The 24,176-nt window shown below is 56.7% G+C and overlaps 1 pseudogene; it reads left to right on the forward strand.

Annotated features, from left to right (window-relative positions):
* The first annotated feature begins 1,981 nt into the window (after positions 1 to 1,981).
* Positions 1,982 to 23,152, forward strand: LOC116435350 (annotated as a pseudogene).
* Positions 23,153 to 24,176: the final 1,024 nt, after the last annotated feature.

Raw genomic sequence — 24,176 nt, forward strand, 5'->3', positions numbered from 1 at the left:
TGGATGGACCTTCGTCCACATTGTCATTGTCCCGTTCCCAGAGGCCCAGAGCCTCCTCCCTGTTGTGTAGAGGGAGCTGGGCAGCTGAGATGGACCAGGAGGGGATTCTCCTGTTGCCCCAAGCAGGGACCTGTCTCCATTCCCCCTGTCTCTTCAGTCCCCTCCTTCTGCCTGCTGGCAACAGCCTTGGAGATCCTCTGCTTCTTGGGACTTGTCCATCTGGGACATTTGTCCAGTGGCTGCTGGAGAGTGACTCCACCAGTCCCTCTCCCTCTCCTACTCCCCCAACACTCCTTAACTTTCCACTTCCCCCTTCAGCTCTGCCACTGGGCTGAGAAGAGCATCCAGCTGGCCATACCTCACACTGGTGTTATTTCTGCCAGCCCAGTGCCAGTGCCCCGCTCCAGCACTCCCTGTAGTGTTTTCCCATGCCAAAGAGGCCTTCCTGGATATCTCTTTGGATATCAAAATAAGAGGCTTTGCAGTAGCGCTTCTAAAACATCCCCAGGCCCCTGCAGCTTTCCAGGATCAACACTTTTCTGTTACAAATGTCTCCTGCGAGCACAAGAGCTCCGGGTGGTGGGTGGGAAGGGGAATGGCCGGTGTCCTCCTGCAGAGGCCACGGCACTGGTGTCCCCGTGGTGCTGGCCTGGAGCTGCACAAGCAGCATTGTCCCCTCTACACCCCTGAGCTTTCCTCCTCCTTCCCTTTGCCCTCCCTCACACCCGCCCGGCTCCCAGGCTGATGGTTGCACTGTTTTCATTCCTGATGCCCCCATGCACCCTTGGGAGCTGAACTGAGTGGTGGCAGAGAGGGAACTCTTGGTGGCTCTGGGAACCCCTGAGACACAAGCAAAGTGTTCGGGGATTCTCTGAAAATCTGTGACAGAGAGGGATGAAGAAGTACAAAAATGTAGAGCAGGTGAAGTCAGGTACCATGTGTGTCCCGCTCTTTCTCACCTGTCCAAATCCTTCCCATCCACTGTTCTTTCCAGGGCCTGCCCGTTTCCAAGCACTTAAGTCAACCCTAGCGTCTTCCCAGCAAGTTGAAGGGTGTAGGAAAATCTCTTCCTCCACATCCCAGTACTCTGCATTGCACAGCTCAGCCAGGGATTCATTTTCCTGGCAGATACTTTTGTACATGCAATGCCTGCTCTTTTTCTTCAGCTCTTGTTCTGATGTAGGAACTGCTGAGGCTTTCCTTGGATGCTGTTACTTTGGTGGCTATTTCCAGGCTATTTCTTTGGATCCCAGTTCTTCAGCTGTTGTTTCCTTGTCATTTACTTGCTCTTATTTCCTTGGATCCTACTTCCTTGGAGGCTACATTCTTGGCTATTTCCTTACTACTGTTTCCTTGACTATTTAATTTAATTTCTTTCACTGTTATTTCCTTGCCTTTATTTCCTCAGATGTTGTTTCCCTGCAGTTATTCTGGATGGAAGTAGCCTGAGGAAACGCTGTTACCCAGAGACAAGATGCACCCCAAGATCTGCACCACTGACTCCATGACCCCTCTCCGCAGAGGAGGATGCTGCTGGTGGGTGCCGTGCTTAGGACACCCCAAAGCTCCTCCCTGACGACTGGGAACAGGGGGAATCCAAGCAGTTACCGCAGCCCAGCCTCCGGAGCCGCAGCCTTCCCAGGGCAGTGACGTTCAGGAAAGCTGCGCGTGTGACAGGGTCCATATGTGTCCAAGTGTCTGTCCATGTGTGTTCATGTGTGCGTCCAGGTGTGTGTCCAGGTGTGCCCATGCGTGTCCATGTACATGTCCAGGTGCGTGTCCATGTGTGTCCCTGTGTGTGTCCGGGTGTGTGTCCATGCGTGAACATGTGTGTCCGAGTGTGTGTCCCGGTGTCTGTCCGCGTGTGTCCAGGTGTGTCCAGCTGCGTCCATGTGTGTGTCCGGCAGCGTCCGAGTTCCCGCGCACGCCTCCGCGCGGTGCTCGCGGGGCGCGGCCCGGAGTTACCGATCCGCCTCGCTGCGTGATGACGTCATGCGGGGCGGGGCGTGCGCGCTCCCGGCGCTTCCGGGTTCCCCGGCCGGAGACGCGGAGCCGGTGAGCGGGGGGGGGGGGCACCGGGGGCGGTGGGGCCTGACGGGAGGTGCGGGGTGAGGGGGGCCCGTGGGGTGCGGAGGGTGCGGGTCTGACAAGGGGTGCGCGGTGGTGGGGGTGCAGAGTGACGGGGGTCTAGCAAGGGGTGCAGGGCGCCCATGGGGTGCGGGGTGCTGAGGGTCAGCCAGGGGTGCGGGGGATGGGGTCTGGCAGGGGGTGCAGGGTGGTGCAAGCGAGCGCTGCTCCCCCAGCTCCCCACGGCCGCTCACCTCTCCCCAGAGCCGGGCAGGCCCTGATCCCTCCCCAGCCACCCGGATGCCCCCACAGCCACCCCGGGCAGCCCCCGGCCTGCCCGTGCCAGGCCCCACACGCCTGGGCTGGGCTGCGCTGCCCAGCCAGCAGCCTTGGCCCCTCATTCCTCCTCTCCGTGTCCCCCGTGGGGGGGACAGCAGGTCAGATGTGCCTTTCCATGGGGCCCCGCTGGGGGTTGGTGTCTGGTCCTCAATTCACTCTCTCCAGCGCTGACACCCCAAGTCTCTCGGCCTGTTCCTCCCACCAGCCAGAGATCCCAGCACCTGTGGGATCCTTACAGCTTTCCCTGACTTATCATGTGTTACATTCTCGGTAAATCACGTAAAATGAGCAGTTGCAAACAAGCTCTGGGTAACTCTTGTGTAAAACACAGAGATTAAAAAGCCTATTCCTCATTGCCTTCCTCACAGCGACTACTGTCCCCCTGCCAAGGGATGCGAGCCACCCGCCCAGCCGGATGGCACCACAAACATCCACGGGGAAACTCCAGTGCTGGGAATCCAAAGCAACACACAAAGTGGGAGTATAAACCTGGGAACATCTTGCCTCAACACGCTGGGGCTTTCACAACCTGCTTGGCCCATGCATGGCGGCTCCAGCAGCTGCAGCACCACGGAAAATCAACCCCAGCTCTCCCTGTGGCTCCGGCAAATTGTAGCCTGGTGCAGGAGTAGGTAACAGGCTGAAGGAAATCCCCTGTTTGGAGTGTTTGGAAGGCACAGTCTCACATCCAGGCTGGGAGCCCAGTGGCTGCTCTTCCTCCCCCGGCTGCTCCTGGGCCCCCACGGGGCAGAAGCTGGACGGGTTCATCGTTGGTGATGCTTCTCTGGCCACCACCAGGTTTGTCAGCTGTGACAAATAGGGACGAGGGTGGTGTGATGGTCCCATCCTCACTCCATGCTTGTGTTCCTGCCCTGGGAATCACAGCGCTGCTGCTTCAGGCTGGGCACAGGGAAGGAGCCAAAGTGGGACCATGAGGGTCCTGCTGGGGCTCTGTCCTGTCCTAACCCTCGCCGAGCTGTTCCCAGGGGTTTTATCCTCATAGCAGCCAATCCCCATGCCATGACACTGGCTTTCCTGCTCCTGGGCTGCCTCTGGGCCCAGCTTGCACTCAGCTCTGTGTGGAAAGCAGGAGCTGTGTGGGAGGAAAGCGCTGTCCCCACAGTGGTCCTTGGACCCACTGTGCCACCAGAGCCCCCACGTCCCCAGGTCGGAGGGTGACTGGCACAGCACTCGTGTTTGGAAAATGACTGGCTCCACGTTCAGGCCTTGAGTCACCGCTCACGCTGCCATCGTGGGCTGTTGTTTTCCATCCCAGAGCACGGGCAGTGACCTGCTGTTTATTTATAACTCCCAGAGCGTCACTTCTTGGGAGACCGAGGAGCCGAGCTCTGGGACAGGGGCTCTGTTCTGCTGACAGGAGCCTTGATTCCAGCTGTTCCCAAGGAATCTGGCTGGTTTGCAGCAGTTTGGGAAATCAGCAGCTCTGCCCTTGCACCGTGACTCTCCTCGTGGGTAGGTCGGACTCCCTGCCTGGAGTTGTTCCTCACTTGTTTGCTTTGTGTTGTTTCACCCTGGGAGCTGCTGGGGTGGTGACTGCTGGGAAATCCAGTGCATTTTCTCTGCTGTAGCTGTGCTTGTCTCTGTGTTTGCACATCTGTCCCATCTCTTATCTTCTAAGATCACAAGGATCAGCCGTGGCTTTCCAGGATTTGCCTGGAAGTGCTCCAGAGCCCTCTGGTTCTTTCTAGACCCAGCACCAGGGCTGCTGTTCCGATTTCCCTGTGTTTCACCAAGATTTGTTAGATGAAATCCGCCTCAGAGCTGCTTCCTTGCACTTGTTATTCAGGAAAATGCTATGCCGACAGAAGTGGTGCCATGTGGATTCATGGCGCTGGAACAAACTGGTTGGACTGGTCGTGGTGGGAGTGGAGAGTCCCATGGTGAAGGTGGTGGGTTGTCCTCCTCAGCTCTCGCCTCCTGCAGGCACTGGGAGAGGTCATGCTGGCAAAGGAGAGTGTTTGGGGGGGAGTAACTTTGTAAAACTTAGACCAGGTCTTTGTAAAACTCAGGTGAAGTCTTTGCAAAACCTCTGCTGTCAGCCCTTTCCCTGCAACCAGCTCGGGACTCCAGGGTGGTCCTGGAGCTGGAACACCTGTGCTGCCTTGCTGGGCATGAGAAATGCCACCCTGTGCCCCCCGTTGGGTCTCCCACCCTTGGGTCTCCCCCCTCAGATCTCCCACCCTCAGGTCTCTTACCCTTGAGTCTTCTCCCACACCTGGGTCTCCTCTCACTCCTGGATCTCCTGCCCTTGGATTTCCCACCCTTGACTCTCCCATCCGTGGGTCTCCCACCTGCAGTGTCTCGGGGATGATGTGTCTCTTGTCCTCAGGGAGGTGGTGGGGAAAGGGGCAGAGGCTGCCCAGCCCTGAGGAACCTCCTGGGTGGAGGGCAGAGATGGGAGTGGCTCCCTGTGGTCCTTGTCAACCACTGCTGCCACTTCAGGGGCCCCTCGTTCCCCCAACCACCCAGCAGCCCCTGAGCCAGAGGTTAACTGTCCTGTAGTCCCTGTGCTCCCCCCATTTCTGTGTTGCAACACAAGGAGAGGAAATCTTATGACAAGTCACAGCAAAAACAGTTTCGTTTTCTCTGAAATCATCTGTGAACCCTGGAAACACTGAGGGTCCGTGCTGAATTTGGCCCCAAGGAGCTCTTGTCCTACTGCTCTCAGCAGGGCCAGCTGGGGTGGTACCTGCACAGGATGCTCTGAGTCTGGGATGTTCCAGGTCTGGGATACTCTGGATTTGGGCTGCTCCAGACTTGGGCTACTCAGAGTTTAAACTGTTCCAGATCTGGGCTGCTCCAAACTTGGGCTGCTCTGGGTTTGGGCCACTCCAGAATTGGGCCACTCTGGGTTTAAACTGCTCCTGATTTGGACACTGCTGCCTTCAGGACTGGCTGTGGCCATGCAGGAGCTGCTCAGCAAACCATGGTTCTGCCCAGGCTTGGCAGGAGAGGGGCAGGTTGATACTGTCAGCTCTGCTCAGGGAAAGCTCTGGGGATTTTGTGTTGGCTTGCAAATAAAACCTGAGACATCAATGCCATTCCAAGCCTTTTGGCAGATCCAACCCTGCGGCGAACAGCTGGGCTCTCCTCCTCCATTTGGATGGCGAGTGATTCCAACTTCAGGGAATAGCTCAATAGGACAAGGTGGAATGGTTTCACACTGACAGAGGAGAGGATTAGATGGGATATTAGGAAGAAATTCTTCCCTGGGAGGGTGGGGAGGCCCTGGCACAGGGTGCCAGCTGTGGCTGCCTCTGGATCCCTGGAAGTGTCCAAGGCCAGACTGGACAGGGCTTGGAGCACCCTGGGACAGTGGAAGATGTCCCTGCCCATGGCACGGTGTGGCACTGGGTTGTCCTTAAGGTCCCTTCCAGCCCAAACCATGCTGGAATTCTATAAATAAATTCCTTCTCTAGCCTCTCATATTCTTAGGAAGCTGTGAGCAGTAGCAGATGCTGGAGCAGCTCTCGGACCCCATTCCATGCCAGGCCCTGCTGTGTTTGGTGAGGGATGGGGTGAGGGATCCAGCCATGGGTGAGAGATCCAGATGTGGTTGATGAGGGATCCAGCCGTGCCATGAGTGTCCTGCTGGCACCACACGCTCTGCTCAGAGGCTCCAGGCACAGCTGGGTTTCGCAGACGGCTCCAAGGGAGGAGCAGGGCAGGAAGCCAAGAGTCAGAAGTCAAAGGTCCCTTGTTGTCTGCAGCCCTGCAGTGGCAGGTGACCCGACCAGGCTGCCCAGACTGCTCAGATCAGGTTTTTCCAGGGTTTGCTGTAGCAGGAGGGCACTGATTTTCCTCTGTCTCCCACCAAAGCAGCAGAGCAGCCCTGGCACCCCCCAGCATGGGGAGGTCCTGGGATTCATGGGGTTCATGGAGAACCAGAAGCCTTCCAGTACTTAGAGGGGCTCTTAAAAAATGTGGAGAGGGCTTTACGTGGGCAGACAGTGACAGGACAAGGGAGAATGGGTTTAAACTGAAAGTGGAGATTCAGATGGGAATTCCTCCTGTGAGGGTGGGCAGGCCCTGGCACAGGGTGCCCAGAGAAGCCGTGGCTGCCCCTGGATCCCTGGCAATGTCCAAAGCCAGGTTGGACATTGGGGCTGGGAGCAGCCTGGGACAGTGGAAGGTGTCCCTGCCCATGGCAGGGGTGGCACTGGGTGGGCTTTAAGGTCCTCTCCAACCCAGACCATCCTGGGATTCCATGATTCTTTCCCATCTCCCCAGCCAGTTCTGTGCTGATAGGGTCTGTCCCAGCAGGGTTTGGAGCAGCATCACTCCTCTGGCATGTGACAGAGAGCTGAACTGCTGTCACCTCTCCCCAGGCTCTGTTAGCGGGTCACACCCCTTGTCCAGGCCACCTAATGCCACTCCCATGGTTTTTGAGTGCCTTTTTCAGGCTCAGACATTCCAGGTGGCACAGGGACAAGGGCAGCAGTCCCTGGCCATGCCTGTGGCACTGCTGGCCAGACCTGCCTGGCAGCTGCCCCAGCCTGGGGGCTGCCTGAGGGCCCCTCCCAGGGGTTCATTACTCTCTCCTGGTCTCTTGGCCCTGCTCTTTTTTGCCTGAAACACTCCTGGTCCCTGGGAATTGTCCCTGGGAACCACGGTACCTTTCCAGGTCAGTCACTCCCAGCTCAGATCCCACCGTGCCCTGGCCGTGGGCACCTGCAGAACGCCTCAGGGCAGGATCCATCCCTTTTGGGTGCCACCAGGAGCCCTTTCCCTGGCAGGTGAGTGGCGTGAGACCCCTGGGTGCTCAGCCATGCCCTCCTTGTCCCACAGGTGACATGTGAAGGCAGCGCGGGGAGCGGCAGCAGCGGAGATGCATTCCAGCCACCCCGAGGACCCCAAGGAAGCCATCCAGGTGAGCCAGACCCCCCCCCAGTGCTCCCCAGACAGCTCCCAGGGCAACTCCAGGCACTGCTGGGGTCAGGTAGGACTTGTGAGTGCCGCCAGCTGGGACTGGGATGGTTTATATTGGGATTGGGAAGGGGTCCTTGATGGTTTGTCTGGGTTGGGGGATTAAAGGAAATAAGGGGTGTGTGGGTTAAATCACACCTTGGCCTTTGCAAGACTCCACGTGGGGCAGGGAAGGTGCTCACTCTGATACCTGGATGAAGGAGTGTTGTCCCCCCCAGTTTGGGGTCTCTTCACCCAACCTTGGAATCTAAACCCGTTCAACAAGCAAAGTTCAACAGCAACAGTTAAACCCAAGTGTTTAATTCATCCCATGGATGAATCTGTGCGTGACTGATAAAATCATCCGCACTCTTTAACCTTCTCAGCCCTCAGTGCTCCTTCCTTGGGGCAGCAGACCTGGGGGGCAGCTGGAAAAGCTGGAAAACAGCACCCCAAATAAGGGACACACTCCCCTGGCTGTTGCCCTTGAGCTACAGCTGCTGGGAATCTTATTTAGATGCTGAAAAAAATATCCCAGGCTGGAAATTTAATATGAGTTTGTACAGCCAACCCAGGCTCGAGTCAAAATCTGCACAGCCCTGCTGAGGGAACATTCAGCATTTGCTGGGAGGTGAAACATGGATGGTTTGGCTGGAATCTGACGAGGAATTTGTGGTGTTTTCCAAGCGCCTGCTGGGAAACACAACTGTGATTTAAAATAAGGTTGGTTGAGACACCCAGGCTCAGCTGCTTTAGGAAAAATCCTCTCCACCGGTGTGAAATTGTTAAATTCACCAAACTTGCTGCTTTCAACTGGTGGAAGAGGAAGTAAAGCTGCTGGAAGGCAAAATTCCGACATCCCAGCTTCAGAACCCATTGAGTCTCTCCGAGGGCAGCAGTTAAACCCCAGTGTCCTTCCAAACCCCGCTGTTTTGGGGGCCCGTCCCTGGAGGGTTTACCCAGCACAGCCGCTGAGGTCGATGACTTTGATTTCTGCTGCTGGCCCCATGTCACATGTCACATGTCACATGCTGCTTGGGCTGACCTGCACGAGCTCAGGGGATGTGTTCCCTCCTCTTGAGTTTCTCCTTTCTCACCCACACTTAATCCTCATGTTTCCCCCAAAGGAGTGCCTGGAAAGAACCAATTCCTTTTTTCCCATCCTGTTAAGCCATTTGCTGTCTGTTGCTCTAAAGGCAACCCCAGTTCTGGAACACCAGCTAAAATTGCATAAGTTATTATTTTTATAACAAAATAAGCCAGATTCCAGGAGTGTGAGTTCCCAGCTTGACCGGTTCAGCCGCTGCAAAGGTTGAGGATGAGGGAGGAGTGGCGTGATGCTTCACTGTGGATAAGCCTGACTGTTTTTTGAGCTCTTTTACATTTAATCCTTCTTAATACTTTCACTTTTATAATCCAAACCTGCACCTCCTGTCTTGCAGCTGATCAAGAAGCAACTGGTGAATGCCATCAAGGCTCTGCAGAAGCAGTACGTGAGCTCGGACGCCGTGGTCACCAGCGATGACAGCAACGCCAACACGCTCTGCAGCGCCCTGGAAGCTGTGTTTGTGCACGGGCTGAAGGCAAAGCACATCAAAGCAGAGAGTGGGGGGAAAGGGAAGAAATCCGGGGGTCGGGGCCCCCTCCCCCAGCCAGTTTTTTGGGGCCTGCTGAAGAGCATCACGCACCGGTGAGTGGGTCTTGCTGCTGACAGGGATTCGCATGCTCAGGTTTATCCCTTCTTTTGGTGCCGTCAGATTCGGGGAATGAGGAGGATGGTTCGATGGACAGATGTGTCTCTACCCCATCTGTGTGCTCAGTCCCTTCAGCTGCAGGGACCGATGCTCTCACAGGGCTTTGGGGGGGCTGCTCAGGACCCTGGGAGATGGAGGGAGTAGAGTGAAGCCCCTGCGGTGCCAAGAGGGGCTGAGCCCCCACATCCCCTCTCAGCATGTGCCAGGGGTGAGCTGATGTCCCCAGAAAGTCAAGGATTGAAACTGAAGGCACACCCCTTTCTTATTTATTTCTGTGTGCGAGGCTGGATGTCTGGGCCCTGTGGAACCCCAGTGACCACACTGGTGTCCGGCAGCAGCTGCTTATGGGATGCACAACACAGGGATCTGGGCTCTCTCCTAACCTGGATCAGCCAGGACTGGTTGGCCCCATTTCCCCCTGCCCCAACCAGCCTTTGAGGAGGTCTCTCCTGAGTCATCACTGTTTACTGGGGTTTTCTGAGCCACTCCCTGAGTCAAGTTCACCCACAGTAAATAACAACCCACACACAAAGTGTTCTGAAAGCCTCATCCAGCTCCATCACCGACTCCTGAATTATGAAAGAGCAGATGAAAATAGCTCTTTCACATGCTGTGGGGGATATTTTTGTGCCCTTTGAAGGCTTTTCTCTTCTGTCTTGAGAGACAGATTAAAAAAGAAATCTTACAAAACCTTTGCTCTGGTTTTTGAGGTGTGTGCAGTGAGCTGGGAGTGAGGAAGATCAGGGAGCGTGGTGTCGCTGTTAGATTTTAGGGAAGAACAGCTGAATTCAGGAGTTTGGGATTGCTTGAGCTCAGCCTCAGCCACATTGTTTCTTGGGGGCTGCCACAACAGTTTTCACTGTGTTTTGGCTGCTTTTAAATTTGAAGTGAGGATTTAGACACATGATTGTAACCAAGGAGGATCCAGCCAGCACAAACCCCACAAATTCACAGGGACAGCAGGAATTCTCCCTCTGCATCCTTGCCCGGTGCAAGCAATGGGTGGGAGATGCCTCTGGTCAAAGAGAGGAGGAGCAGCCAGAGGCACCGCAGAGCTGCCTGGGGTACTTACCAACATGTTTAGTTTGGGGCATTCAGGAGCCATTTCCCTCCATGGAAAACCACACTTTCCATGAAGGAGGGAGATTTTCCACAGCCGGTTTTATCCCAGCTCCTGAACTCCCTGTAGCAGAGCAGGTTGGGCAGTGTCTGATGGAGACTCAGGCCCTCCTGAACCCCACGATGGACCAAAACAGAGCTGCTCACTCCTGTTCTGTTCTTTTTCTTCCTTGCCCAGGAATATTGTCTCGGAGCTGGAACAACTGATGTTTATCAACACAGACGTGGGGCGCTGCCGGGCCTGGCTGCGGCTGGCGCTGAACGACGGCCTCATGGAGTGTTACCTGAAGCTGCTGCTGCGGGACCGGGCCCGGCTGCATGAGTACTACCAAGCACCAGCTCTGCTCCTGGACGCCGAGGAGTGCGAGTTTCTCCTCTGCTACTTGCAGGGTTTATCGTCCTTGACCTTTGAGCTCTCCTACAAGTCAGCAGTTCTGAATGAGTGGACCGTAACCCCGCTGTCCCTGTCGGGTCTGTGTCCCGTGTCTGAGCTGCTGGATCCCCTCACGTCCTCAGCCTCCGAACCCCGCAGGAAAGCATCGCTGGGCTCCATCTCCCAGTCCTCGGGGTCGGATGAGATTGAGATCCAAGCCCCTGTCCTGCCCATCAGCAAAGCCAGCAGCAAGATCAAGCTCACATCGTCCTCGCTGAGCCTGAACACCACGAGCTCGTCCCAGCTCTCGTCCAGCCTGGGCTCCGACAGCCTCCCCCCGGTGCCCTGCACCCGCAGCCCCGAGCGCGGCGAGGAGCCGCTGTCCTGCGACTCCGACCTGGGCACCGCCACCGCCGAGGACCTGGACAGGTCCCTGCAGGAGTGAGTCTCCCCACATCTCCTCTCTGAAGGGATTTTTGATCCTCTCTGGGCTCTGGTTGTTTTCTCTCTGTAGGCAGGAAGGCTTTCTCCCTGCTTGCCTTTAACAAGCTCTTTTTCCCTCCTGGAAGGAGCTTTTGTTCTTTTTGTGAACCGCTCAGCACGGCTTGCTGAGACCCTGCTGCCACTGCAAATGAGCTCACAGCCACTGAAGTGTGTGTGTCCTCTTTACCAGGGCAGAAACGTCAGAAAAATGCTGCTCCCTGGTTTCAGGAATGTCACATCTTCCTGGTGTACACTGGGGGATGCTCCAGGGCTTTCCACAGGGGAAAGAAATGAGTTTGGTCACAGAGAAGGGTTGTAATTTGCAGCTTTGGCAGATCATTCAGAGAGAGAGGTTGTTGGTTTGTCATCCTTGTGATTTATTCCTGCCAAGCATCCAGCACAAAGATTTCCAGAGTTATGTAAGCTCTGAGTAATCTGTAAATATTTTGCCTGCCACCTTTAGAGTGTGACTCTGAGGGAGCCGAGCCTCGGGGTGATGCCTCTTCCCAGTCTTCAGGAAGAGTTGGAGCTGCAGGCTGTGCTTCCCCATCTATAACAGCATCATTCCCTTCTTCCAGGATTTTGCATCTTCCAATAATCCTGGAAGAACCTGCCTTGACTGGATTAAACTCATGATGGAGATGCTCCTTTGAGTTTTAATCTTGGGCTGGTTTAATTCTGGGGCTGGCAGCGGTCTGCGACCACGGGAACAGCCAATTCTCTGGCCAGGCTCCACTGTTAATTGCTCATTAATGGAAACAATTGGAATTTGGCACATGGTCCAAGGCTGGATTCATGTCCAGGAGCTGTACATGGGGCTGGGGCTGTGGGGAGCACCCAGTGCTGTCCCTCCATCCACCAAATTAAAACCCATTAATGGGTGTAATTGGGAAATGCTCCCTTCGCAGGCAGCGTCCTGCTCCATGCTGTGGGGCTGACGCTGCTCTGTGGGGCACAAATCCCACATTTTTCTGTTGGCATCACTGGGATGATACCGTGCTGCCAGCCCACAGAGGCCAGCGGTGATGCTGAACTCTTTTTACATGGTTACAGTGTGCAATAACAGGGGGGTTTTATAGGTTTTGGTTATTGAGCTGCCTTCAAACCCATCACTTTTCCATTTCAAGGGTGTTGTCCGAGTTCAGCAAGGCCAGGCCAAGCCCAGAGGCCCCAGAGGGACGGCTGCTCCCCAGCGTGCTGGGCTGCTCCCCCCGGCCTCCCCCGGGCCCCCCGGTATCGCCTGCCCGCCCGGCACCGACCCATGGAACACACCAGGAGCCTCCCCCAGCAGTGCCAGCTCTGCTCGGACAGGAGACCCCGCGCCCCCCAGGCAGGGGAATGGAGATGCCAGCGGCACGTCCAGAATTCCGGCCCCTCAGAATGGTCTGGGCAGAGCAGAGAGCAGCGGCAGCGAGGGCAGCCAGGCAGCCCGCAGCCCCACGGCCCAGTACCTGCTCTCACCCCTGCTGGGCTGTCCGGTAGGTGCCACAGCCCCTTCCCTTCCCTTCCCTTCCCTTCCCTTCCCTTCCCTTCCCTTCCCTTCCCTTCCCTTCCCATGCTCAAGGGAAATAAAACTGGGGACAGCTCTGATAGGCACTGCTGTTCTAGAATCAGGGAATCCCAGAATGGTTTGGGTTGGAAGGGACCTTAAAGCCCATCCAGTGCCACACTCCTGCCATGGGCAGGGACACCTTCCACTAGACCAGGGTGCTCCAAGCCCCGTCCACTTGGCCTTGGACACTTCCAGGCACAGATTTCTCCAAACTCCCATCATCTGTGCTGCTCCCACTTGGCTATCAGTGATGGTTCCAACCCCATGGAGCCGTGGTTGTGCAGCTGCTTCAGGAGAAACTGGATCAAAGTCTCTATTCCCTGATGAAAGAGGCACCAAAGCTTTTGAAGCCCTGCCTGGCCTGTCAGTCACCCCTCTCCAGGAGCAGCTGTAGCAGGAAGTTTGGGGTTTCTTAGGGATATCTGGAGAGGGGTGAGCTCTCACACAAATCTGGCCATGGACTGTGTGCAAGCGATAAAACAGCCCGGAGTCGAGGTTCTCAGGGGGACTTTTCTTCATTTATGGTCCACGTAAGAGGAGGGAAAAGGGTCACTGGACAGGAAACAAAGTCGTTTCCCAGTGGGAAAATCCCCCTGCAGCACATCTGTTCCCAGAGCAGGATGGCATTCCCGGGTGTTGAGCCTGAGCAGCAGCGGATTTCCCCTGCTGCCAGCAGGAGCTGATCCACATCCATGAGCTTCTCTTTTTAGGAAACTCTTTGAACAGCCCTGTCCTCTGTGTAATTTGTTACTGACTGTTCCATCCTGGTTCCCATTGTTTCCATGCTGGTTCCCGTCCTTTCCATGCTGGTTCCCATCCTTTCCATGCTGGTGAGGGTAGGATATACCTCACACCCCCCAGACCATTCCTCCTTTTGCTCTCTGCTCCTCTTAGTTCCCTCCCGCTTATCCCGTTTCCGCTGCTTCCTCGTGGCCTGGAGCCAGTTTGACCTAATCTATGTATAACATACTGTGTCAACAGGAAATTCCCCCTGCTCTCCATGACTCATGGAGCGACCTGCATTCCTGCCCCAGGAGTAATCCAGGAGCCGCCACCCCGTGATCCTCCCCGCAGGGTGGTGACAGCTCTTGTGCTGTCACTTCGGTTGTTATTCAAAATAAAAGGATTTTGGAAGGCCGGGAAGGGGAGTTGAGAGGACATTCCCATTGGGATGCAGCCCAGGAAGGATCTAGGAATGCTGCTCCCTTTTGCCAGGGCACTGAGCTGGATTGTTTTTCCCTCCTGGTGTTTGCTCAGGGACCTTGTCCCAGAACCTTGCTCCTTTCAGGAGGAATTTCTTCACTGAAAGTGTGGTCAGGCCTTGGAAGGGGCTGCCCAGGGAGCTGGTGGAGTCTCCATCCCTGGAGGTGTCCAAGGAACAGCTGGACATGGCACTCAGTGCCTTGGCCTGGCTGCCAAGGTGGGGATTGGGCACAGGATGGACTCAAAGGGCTTTTCTCCCTTAATGATTCTGGGATTCTTGTAGCAAGAAAAGCTCCTGGAGAAGCTACAGCCACATTTCTTCAGCTCATGGATCTCATCCCCTCCTGGGATGCAGAGAGAGACTTCTTCTGCCTTCCCTGCCTTATTTTTCCCCTGCACAGCCCAGGCCCCTGTAGTATCCTCTTGTGAGCCATGGGTCTCTGTTTCACCCTGGACACCTCTGTGCCTCTTCCCATCTCTGTTTTCCTGGTGCTGCTGCTCCAGCTCGTGCCCCTCCATGGCAGGGCTGGAATTTCACCCCCGTCAGTAAAACTCTGTGGCCCTGTGGTCGGTGCAGGGAATGTGCTCTCCTTCCACAATGACTTTAGGGGGAGAGAATAGATTGATTTGGGGCTTTATTATCCCACCAGAATATGATCCCAGTGTTTTCCAGCTGTGGACACAGTTCCACAGATCGTTCTCTGATTGGAGGGAGCAGGGGAGCCATCACCTGCGAATGGCCAGCAGAAAATCAGTCATGGAATGGTTTGGGGAGGAAGAGACCTTAAAACTCATCTAATTCCCAACCTCCTGCCGTGAGCAGGGACACCTTGCATTAAATCCCACACATCAGTGCCTAGGATTTGGGCTGCGCAGGAGCAGCCCCCGAGGAGGGGTTGCTGTGGATGTGTGTGTTTGAGTGGCACTGGGTGTTTGATGAGCTTAATAATTCATAATATTTCTTTTTTTTAATAGACGAGCTGGATCTCAGAAGATGATTTCTACAGACCTTCCCCAGGAGAGGGCAGTGGGAGCACAGCCAACACCAACGGCTTCGGGCCAGAGGGGGACAGTGAGGAGCCAGCCCTGGGGCTCATCAGTGCTCTGGACTTGGAGAGGCTCTCAGTGCCATCCTCAGACACTGGGAAGCCCAAAATGTCCCCAGAACGGGAGCAGAAGGGCTTCAGCGTGGTGCACCGCAGGCAGATGGGTACGTGCCACCTCCTGCTGCCCTCGTGCTCGGGGGCTGTTCCAGGTGGGGCTGGGCTGTCTGGGGAGAGCTGCTGGCTGGTGTGAGCTGATGGCAGCACTGGGAGCTACAGAGGGCAGTGGAGCAGCTTCCCAAGGCATTGCTGAGCCCAGGGAGGCTCTGGTGGGAAGCAGTTTAGTGGGAGAGTGTCTGTCCACCCTGCATGACACCTTTCCTTTAAATCCCACTTGTTCCCAGCCTCAAAACCCAAATGCAGGTGGACAATGATGGAGACCAAGGTCCTGTCAGCTCCTACCCCAGCCCACCACGTACCAGCACTGGCTCTCACCCCTGCCATGCCTCTGGGTGCTTGGTTTGAGCCCCTCTTGGCTTTTCTCTCCTCACTGGCTTCCCCACTCTCACTTAAACTGAGCCGTCTTTTGCCCCAGGTCTTTCCAACCCTTTCCGGGGGCTGCTGAAGCTGGGCAGCCTGGAGCGGCGAGGAGCCATGGGGATATGGAAGGAGTTTTCCTGCGAGCTGTCCCCGCTGGAGCTGCGGCTCTTCCTGGACCATGAGGACCGCATCTGCGTGGAGAGCTACTCCCTGCTGCGCTGCGAGTCCCTGGTGCTGACCCACTCCGACGGCCGCTTTGAGCTGGTTTTCCTGGGGAAAAAGCTCTTCCTCCGAGCCCCTTCCCAGGATGAGGCTGAGGACTGGCTGGACAGGATCCGCGAGGCGCTGCGCAAGTGCCGGCCACAGCTGGAGGAGGAGGAGGACTGGGAGACTCTGGAGAATACCGAGGATGGAGGCGAAGCCCAGCCTGTCCAGGGCGATTCCAGTGCTCTCCAGTACAGTGACGTGCCTGGGAAACAGCTTGGACTGGACTGCAGCTCCAGAACCAGAGCTGGATGCGATCAAAGAGGCTGTTCTGTACATGGATGTGGACAAAACCTGGGTCCCATTTATTTTTTCCCTGTCTCTAGAAACTCTGAAGTGCTTTAAAATCAGGAACAATGAAAAAGTTTTAAGCAACAGTTACGGTATAGGGACCATCCAGGACATCCTTCCAGACACGAGCCTGGGGGACCCTCCTTCTTCAAGGTGATCACCTCCAAGGCCGTGCTGAAGCTGCAGGCTGAGAATGCAGAGGAGGCGGCCTCATGGAGGGAGCTGGTCCGAGAGGTGCTCATGTCCTACCTGGAGAGCGCCGAGGAGGCGCTGACCCTGGGGGGCAGCTTGGATGGGCACTCCCAGGTCGTCCTGAAGAACATCGTGAAGGAAAACGGCTTCTTGTTGCAGTACTTGGTGGCCATCCCCATGGAGAAGGGCCTGGACTCGCAGAGCTTCATCTGCGCAGGTACAGAACCATGGAATGGTTTTGGGTTGGAAGGGACCTTAAAGCCCATCCAGTCCCACCCCTGCCATGGACAGGGACACCTCCCACTGTCCCAGGGTGCTCCAAGCTCTGTCCAAGCTGGTATTGGACACCCAGTGGTCCAGTTGGGTATTGGACCCAATTGGATGGGGATGGGGGCAGCCACAGCTTCTCTGGTTTCCCAGGAATCCCAGCAGCACAAGATGCCCTTGGTGGGGCTTCATGTCCCCAGTCAGGGGCACCTTTGGTGTCCTGTGGGCACAGGGTGAGTCCCCCACGCCGAGCCCCCCATCCCTCCCCAGCCCAGTCCAACTGGGATGTTACTGGGCTCCCATTTAAGATGCTTTCAGTACAGACAGTGGGGAACTGGGGTTGAAGCAACCAACCTTAGGTGGATCAGGAAGCTCAGGACTCTCTTCCTGGGCATTTTGAGGCCCCAGCCTGTGGGGAAAGTGCAATCTGGAGCAGTTTTTCCAGTAAGGCAGCACGAGAGCAGGGATTGCCATGGGTGTGACGGGCTGATTTTGCAAAACAATAATTTACCCTTCCCCTGACGCCTCTCAGCACGCGGGGAGGTTCTGGTGGCACCTTCACTGACCTCCACAGGAGCTGTAATTTGCTCTTTACCTCACTAAGTTAATTAAATTTCAGATTTCTCTCCTGCTTCAATTATATTTCTTGTACCCCTCCAGCAGATTGGGTTTTTTTCTTTTAATCTCTCTCCTTTTTTTATATAATATTTTTTCTGGTCTGTTTGGTCTCTGCCTTCCTTCCAGGCTCTGTCCTGCATCTTCCACCTCCCCACAGCTGGAAGCAACAAGGCAAAAAGACAAATTCCCAGTTTTTCTGTGTAGGTTTTATTCAGGATCTGCCTGCCCTGCTTTCACCCCGCTCCCCAGCCCTGACACCTGATGTGTTCCCTTCCATCTCAGGGTAATGAGCAATAAAGGCTGGGTTTTATTATTAATTCAGAAAGCAACACATGATCTCCATGAATATTTTGGGGGAGTGAGCTCCAGCTACTCCAGAGTGCAGTGCATGGGGTAATAAAGCCGAGATGGGTTCCCCACTGCTATAATAAAGGGGTTTTTGGGTTAATCCATCCTTGCAGATGAGGGTTTGGTACCCTGTGACAGCAGCAGAAAAGAAAAGGGCTGAGTGAAGGCAGAATAGTGCAAAGCTACTGGTGCAGGTGATGGGCAGCAGGTGGGATTGAGGCTCTTCCCCAAACCACTGGATGCTGCCAGAATTCACTTTTCCTGAAAAAAAAACCACAAACAATTGAACCACTTGATGGATAAGAGTGGGTTCAGGGATAGTTCAGCCTCCTTTTTATGGAGAAAAAGTGAAGCAGCAACTGTTGAACCATCACAGTCCTAAATTCATGAGGAAGGGGCTGGAGGCCTCGCACTGAACGTCCTACAGGTGCTTTAGGTGCTCTCTACCCCTTCCCAAAACTTCCTTGTCCAATTCCATGCTGCCAAAAGTTTCCTCCTCATCCCGGCAGAGGTGGGCAGAGGCTGTGGGCAGCACGGTCCCCCTCTCACTCCCTGCTCCCGCAGGCTGCTCCCGCCAGATCGGCTTCTCCTTCGCCAGGCCCAAGCTCTGCGCCTTCTCTGGGCTCTACTACTGCGACAGCTGCCACCGGGACGAGGAGACCGTGATCCCCTCCCGCCTCATCCACAACTGGGATCTGACCAAACGAGGGGTGAGTCCTGGGCTGGGTCCCTGCAGGGAGCAGGGAAACGCTCCAGCATCTGCTTCCTGAAGGTCCCTCTGGGCATTCCCTGGGCTGGAAGTGCCCACTCCAAACCTCCCTCCGAGCTCGCTCTGGGGCTGCTCCTTGGTCAGTGTCCACCTGTCCCCTCTGTCTGTGCCCCAGGTGTGCAAGCAGGCCTGAAGTTCCTCACGCAGATCCGAAACCAGCCGCTGATCGACCTGAAGCTGGTCAACGAGAGCCTCTACGAGCACGTGGAGAGGATGGGGCGGATCCTGCGCAGCCGGGAGCAGCTGAAGCTGCTGGGGGATTATCTCATCATGTGCCGCAGCGGCGCCCTGAAGGAGCTCAGCAAGCGGTGAGGTCCCTCCCGGGGTGACATTCCCCTCTCTTGGCACCCTGGTGGTCTCCTGGTCCTCCTCCTTACTCACCATGGGAGCAGGAAGTGGTGCTGCCAAGGCTCAGGGTGACTTTTCCCTCCATGTCATCTGCTCTAAGGAGTTATCCGTGTGTTGGCTGGGTCAGCACAATGAGCTGTGACTCAGGAAGCACCTTCCTGGCTGAGGAGCTTCTGGCTGGACAGGAAACACCTGGCAAAATAGATGAGATATTTATTTTCTTTTTCCCTCCCGCTTTGAAATGCTCTCACGTGATTTCCAGTGGCAGGATTTGGGATGTGAAAATGGGCTCTGCAGTGATTCACTTCAAGAGGCTGCTTCATCCAGGCTCCTCCTTGCTCCAAAGCTGTTGGAGGTGTGGTGGAAACCATCTACCCCGTTCCTCTCTGTGCTTCTTTGCAGGCTTGATCACAGGCATTACCTCCTGGAGTGTCCCCACAAATACAGTGTGGCTGATCTGAGGCAGGTGAGAGCTGTGCATGGTCACAGAATCCCAGAATGGTTTGGGTTGGAAGGGACCTTAAAGACCACCCAGTCCCACCCCTGCCACCCAGTTCCACCTCCCCCTAGACCAGGTTGCTCCAAGGCCCCCTGGCCCAGCTGTAGGGGTTTTCCAGGTGAAAACACCCCGATGTCTGTGTGGGTGCCATGTGCTGCTCCTTCAGCAAGAGGTTCCCAGCAGTTGGGTTTTTCAGTGATTCCCAAGCCGGGAGCCCCATCCTGGCAGGTTGTGGGTGCTGCTCTCAGCCACCCAGGGTCCCACTGCGTGCCAGGCGTGTGGGGGTGGGGTTGTTTTGGGGGGCAGCCTTGCCTTCAGGTGGCAGCCCAAAGAATGGGTGTGACCCAGCAAACCCCGCGGGGCCGGGCTCCAGGAGCGCTGACCCCTGTGTCCCCCAGATCGCCGACGGCGTCTTCGAGACCTTCCTGCAGTCGCTGCTGCAGTTTGCGTCCCACCACGTCTACAGCTGCGACCTGTGCACCCAGCGCGGCTTCATCTGCCAGATCTGCAACAGCAGCAGCATCATCTTCCCCTTCGAGTTCGACACTACCACCAGGTGAGAGAGCCACCTCTGGCCCATCCCACCGCAGCCAGGACACCCAAGGGCACAGCCAGGACACCCAAGGGCACAGCCTGGCTCCTCCAGGAGCACCAAACAACCCCTGAGTTCTGCTCGGGGTCTGCATTTCCAAGGCATGTGGGGGATTGAAAATGGCTCTGAGGTGGTTGTGCATCCTCGTGATGCCCATGACCTTGTGGTTTCCGTGTCCTCAGCCATGGGAACCATATTGTGGTGCCCATGTCCTCGTGGCAGCTGCATCCTCATGGTGCCCATGTCCTCGTTGGAGCCATGTCCTCATGGTTCCCCCATCCTTGTGAGACTCATCCTCACAGTGCCCACATCCTCATGCCCATATCCTCATGGGACCCATCAGCCCCAGGATGCACCAAACCAAATCCAGGCTGTTTGGGGCAGGAGAGGACTGTCCTCACAGAGCCAAGATGGCACCAAGAGAGGTGGCTTTGCAGACTGAAGATGCAGAGCCACCAGCATCTTGCTGTCAGCCTGCAAAAGCCTTGCTGGGTGCTGGGTGCCAGGGCAGCCAAGGGGCTGGAGGGAGGAGGAGGAAGAGGAGAAGGAGGAGAAAGGTTCTGCGTGTCCCTGTCTTGCTCACCAGGCCAGTGCCTCCTCCCATTCAGGGTCGGTTGTGACCCCTTGCAGGGGCTGCAGGACGGAAGGGGAAGCAGCAGTGGGACTGTCCTACATCCCTCTGCAGCCATGGAGGGAAGGATGGACACAGGGACACAGAGTTCATAGAATGCTAGAGTGGTTTGGGTTTGCAGGGACCTTAAAGCCCACCCAGTGCCACCCCTGCCATGGCAGGGACACCTTGCACTGTCCCAGGCTGCTCCAAACCTGTCCAGCCTGGCCTTGGACACTTCCAGGGCTGGGGCAGCCACAGCTGCTCTGGGAGCAGAGATGGAGGGTGGGGCAGCACTGTGGGATGTGCTGGGAGAGGCTGAGGATGTTCCCAGCAGGAGAAGGGTGATGCTGGCTCTCACTGAGGTTTCCCCTGCCCACAGAGCTCCCATCCCTCACAGGCAGGGACCTGTCCTGCAGTGAGGTCAGCTGTGGGTCAGGATGCAGCAGCTGGACAGAAGTTGCAATCAGGATGGGATGGTGCTAGAGGGGAGCTCTTATCCCCACCACCATCAGGGTTTCCTGAAGAAATCAAACCCTTCCAGCCCAGGAGCCTGCTCTCCTGTAGGTGGAGAGATCCACATCTCCATGGTTATGTCATAGAATCGTGGAATCATTCAGGCTGGAAAAGCCCTGTCAGATCATCAAGTCCAGCTGTTCCCCAGCACTGCCAAGGCCACCACTGACCCATGTCCCAAGTGCCACATCCACATGGCTTTTAGATCTCTGCAGGGATGGTGACTCCATCACTGCCCTTGGCAGCTGTGCCAGAGTTGGACAACTCCTTTCAGTGAAGAAATTTCCATAATACCCAACCTAAACCTCCCCTGGGGCAACTTGAGGCTATTTTCCTCTTGTGCTGTCTTATCCTATTGGCATTGAGCACAGTCCTGGCAGAGAGATTTCACAGGCTGATGAGCTGCGTGGCCTCGCTTGCCTGGCAATCCATAAAAGTGAGCAGCAACACCCAGAACCTGCAGAAAATATCGAGGATCCGTGGGTGCTCCATGTGTTACAGAGCTGCGAGTGGTTTCCGTGGAGGAGGAGCAGCGCTGGTCGCTCCCCTCCCTGCCAAGGGGACAGCGCTGAGCTCATTATCGAGGACAACAACATCCCGGGGGGACCGATTTTCCCTGGAAAAAGAGCAGCCGGACTCTGGAAAGTGCTGGCACGCAGGGCTGAGCTGGCTGGCGGCCAGCCGGGGGTCTCGTGTCCCGTGGAGCCGAGCTCTGAAGTTTGTTGACGTCTTTCTCTTTTCACACTGACGGAGGAGGCTGTGCAGCAGGAAAGCGGCTCAGCCGACATCCTCGCGGAGCTAAACGCGGCTTCCTGCCCCTCTGCCCGCCCCGGGGCCGCCGGGTCACAGCGGCACTCGCTGCAGGATGTGTCTGCAGCGCCTCAAACAATGACCCCGCCAGCGCAGGACCCTCTCCTGCTCCGGCAGCTCGGGGGGAGGTGGAGGCAGGAGATGCCACTTCTCACTCGGAACCACACTGGGTAAAACCCGGCTTCCCAAATCTCCCCACACCTGGGGAGCAGCCACAGATCTGGAGAGGTCACGTGGAAGTGTGTTCCACCGGGGAAATGCTTATTTTCCATCCCAAAATCCCGCCTGTCCATGCACGAGCCTTTCCCTCTCCTGAGTCCTTCAGGGTTTGCAAGCTCCTCTCCGGAGCAGGATTTGGCCCCAGCTGTGATGCCGTGGTCCCTTTCCTGGCACTGCCAGCTGTTTCTCCACCCCTCTCCCACGTATCCTTTGGGGAATTAAGGTGTTCGGTGCTGTTCACACATGGATTGTGCACAGGTATTTGCACAGGGAAGGTAAATCTGGCTGCCCCAGTGGCATGTGGCTCAGCCACCTTTTGCTGCCACTGAGGAGCTGGGGATCACAACCCAAAAATTGACCTCAGCCCTCATATCAGGGACGTTTCTGCTGGTGACTGAGCAGTGAAACCCCTGCTCGAGCTGGGGTCCTCCACAGGGTGTCACATTCCTGCTGCTGCTGAGCCAGATCAGGGAGCTCCAGCACCTCCGCAGAGTGACCTGCTCAAGGGCAGCTTCCTCCCTGGCTGTCCATCCCTTCCCTGCAGCTCCACTGTCCCCACAGTGTCCCTGCCACGTGCGGGTCTTGCTGTCAGGGTGGGGGTCCCCCACCCTAGCCATGGCCAGCAGAGGGTCCCAACAGCGATGCTGTCACAGGGGTCGGTGTTGAGGGATCAGCGTCAGGTGCCAAGTGGTCTCTGTCACAAGAGTCGATGTCCAGGGTTTGGTGTCTCAGGGTTCGTTGTTGCCGGGGTTGTTGTCACGCCCTCGAAGCTGCGCTCGGCGCTGGGAGAGCAGGGCACAAACCTCAGCTCAAACCTCACTCTCGTCTCTCTCTCACACATTGGCAGCGCCCACCATGCTCCTTCCGGCCGAGCCGCTGCGCTCGGAGCTGCCGGGGGGGATGAGGAGCTGCTGGGGTGGATCTTCCGCTCGAGCAGCTGCTGCTCCTGCGCTCGAGGCTCGTCCTGAGCCGGAGCCGCGGCTGGGGCTCTGCTCAGCGAGTGCTCAAAACATACCAGGACAGGGAAGTGTCTCCTGGTTCAGTGGGGGAAGTTTGGTCTTTGCTCTGACGTTACCAACACAGTGGGTTTGTTTTTTTTCCCTCTTTTCCCAGGTGCAGCGAATGCAAAACGGTCTTCCACCGGGACTGCCACGCCCGGGCCCCGTCGTGCCCGCGCTGCGAGCGGCGGCAGCGGTACCAGCGGCGGCTGGAGGCCAGCACAGAGCCCAGCCTGTAGCCTAGCACTGCCCTCGACACTGCCCGCGGGATGGGGATGGCGGGAGGGACAGAGCAGAGCCCCCCTGCCTGAGAGCCCGTCCTGTGCCTGGCCCTGCCCTGGGGACAGGGACAGTGTGGGGTGGGTGCACCTGCCCCACAGAGGGACCCTCTGCCCACCCAGGGCCGAACAAGGTGGGGTGGAAAACTCCATCCCCCCTTCACACTAACCGGGTGCTGTTCCCTGTCACCCTCCGGGTGCCAATGTCCCCTCCCAGTGGAACCCAGCGGCTCTCCACGGTGTCATCCAGAATTCCAATCAGGGTGTGGAGAACTGACATTGATCAAAGCTCTAGATTTTTAGGATGTTCGATACTGAAAACTGGTATTTTTTTACATGGGGGTTTTGCACAACTGGGCTGCTCTGGGTGATGGAGCCGCGCAGGGAGGGGACAAATTGACACTTGTGCCTTTAGGGACCTGCGCGCCCCCGGGGGACCGTGGGTGCCCCGAGCATCTCCCGCTCCGAGCCCAGCCAGCGCCGTGGCCGCTGAGAAGAGCCAGGGAGAGCCGGGCCGCTCCTCCCTGCCTGCTGCTTCTCATCCTCGGGAGAAATTTTATTTTCCTTTAACCCCTCCCCACGCAAAAATAATTAAAGTCTATTTAACAACAAGTGAAGTGATTTCTGGGTTTGCTTCTCTGCAGTGGGACCAAATCACAGGTTGAACCTGACACGGTGTCTCTGTGGGAAGAGGGTAGGGAATGGGTATGCTGCCTGTCCCTTATCCTCTGTCCTCCATCCTCCCTGCCCATCCTCCAGGGTTTTGCTTGGGAAACTGGTTGGGGGACCCTTCCCCATTTTCCTTCCCGTCTGCTCCCCACTGGTGTCAGCCTCTCCCATCGTTATTTTCCCTGCGCCCATGTGCCAGGAGGACTTCGGGTGTGCCCACCAACACAGCAGAACTCCCTGGGGTGTGTGGGGACAAAACCCGGGACAGAACAGCTCCCATGGGGCCCCCCTAATCGGGTCCCCAACCCACTGCCCAGGGAGGCCGTGCCAGATCCGGGAGCAGCGCAGATCCGGCTGAGCCGCGGGGCTGGGCCCTTCCTGCGGCAGGAACCTCCCGAGGGAGCCGTTTCCTCGTCGGGCGGCAGCGGGTCCCCTCCGCCAGCGTCCCTTCCCGCCCGCCGAGGGGAGGAAAACGCGCCCCACAACCCC

Source organism: Corvus moneduloides, chromosome 26 (genome assembly GCF_009650955.1).
Source record: "Corvus moneduloides isolate bCorMon1 chromosome 26, bCorMon1.pri, whole genome shotgun sequence".
Lineage (NCBI taxonomy): Eukaryota > Metazoa > Chordata > Aves > Passeriformes > Corvidae > Corvus > Corvus moneduloides.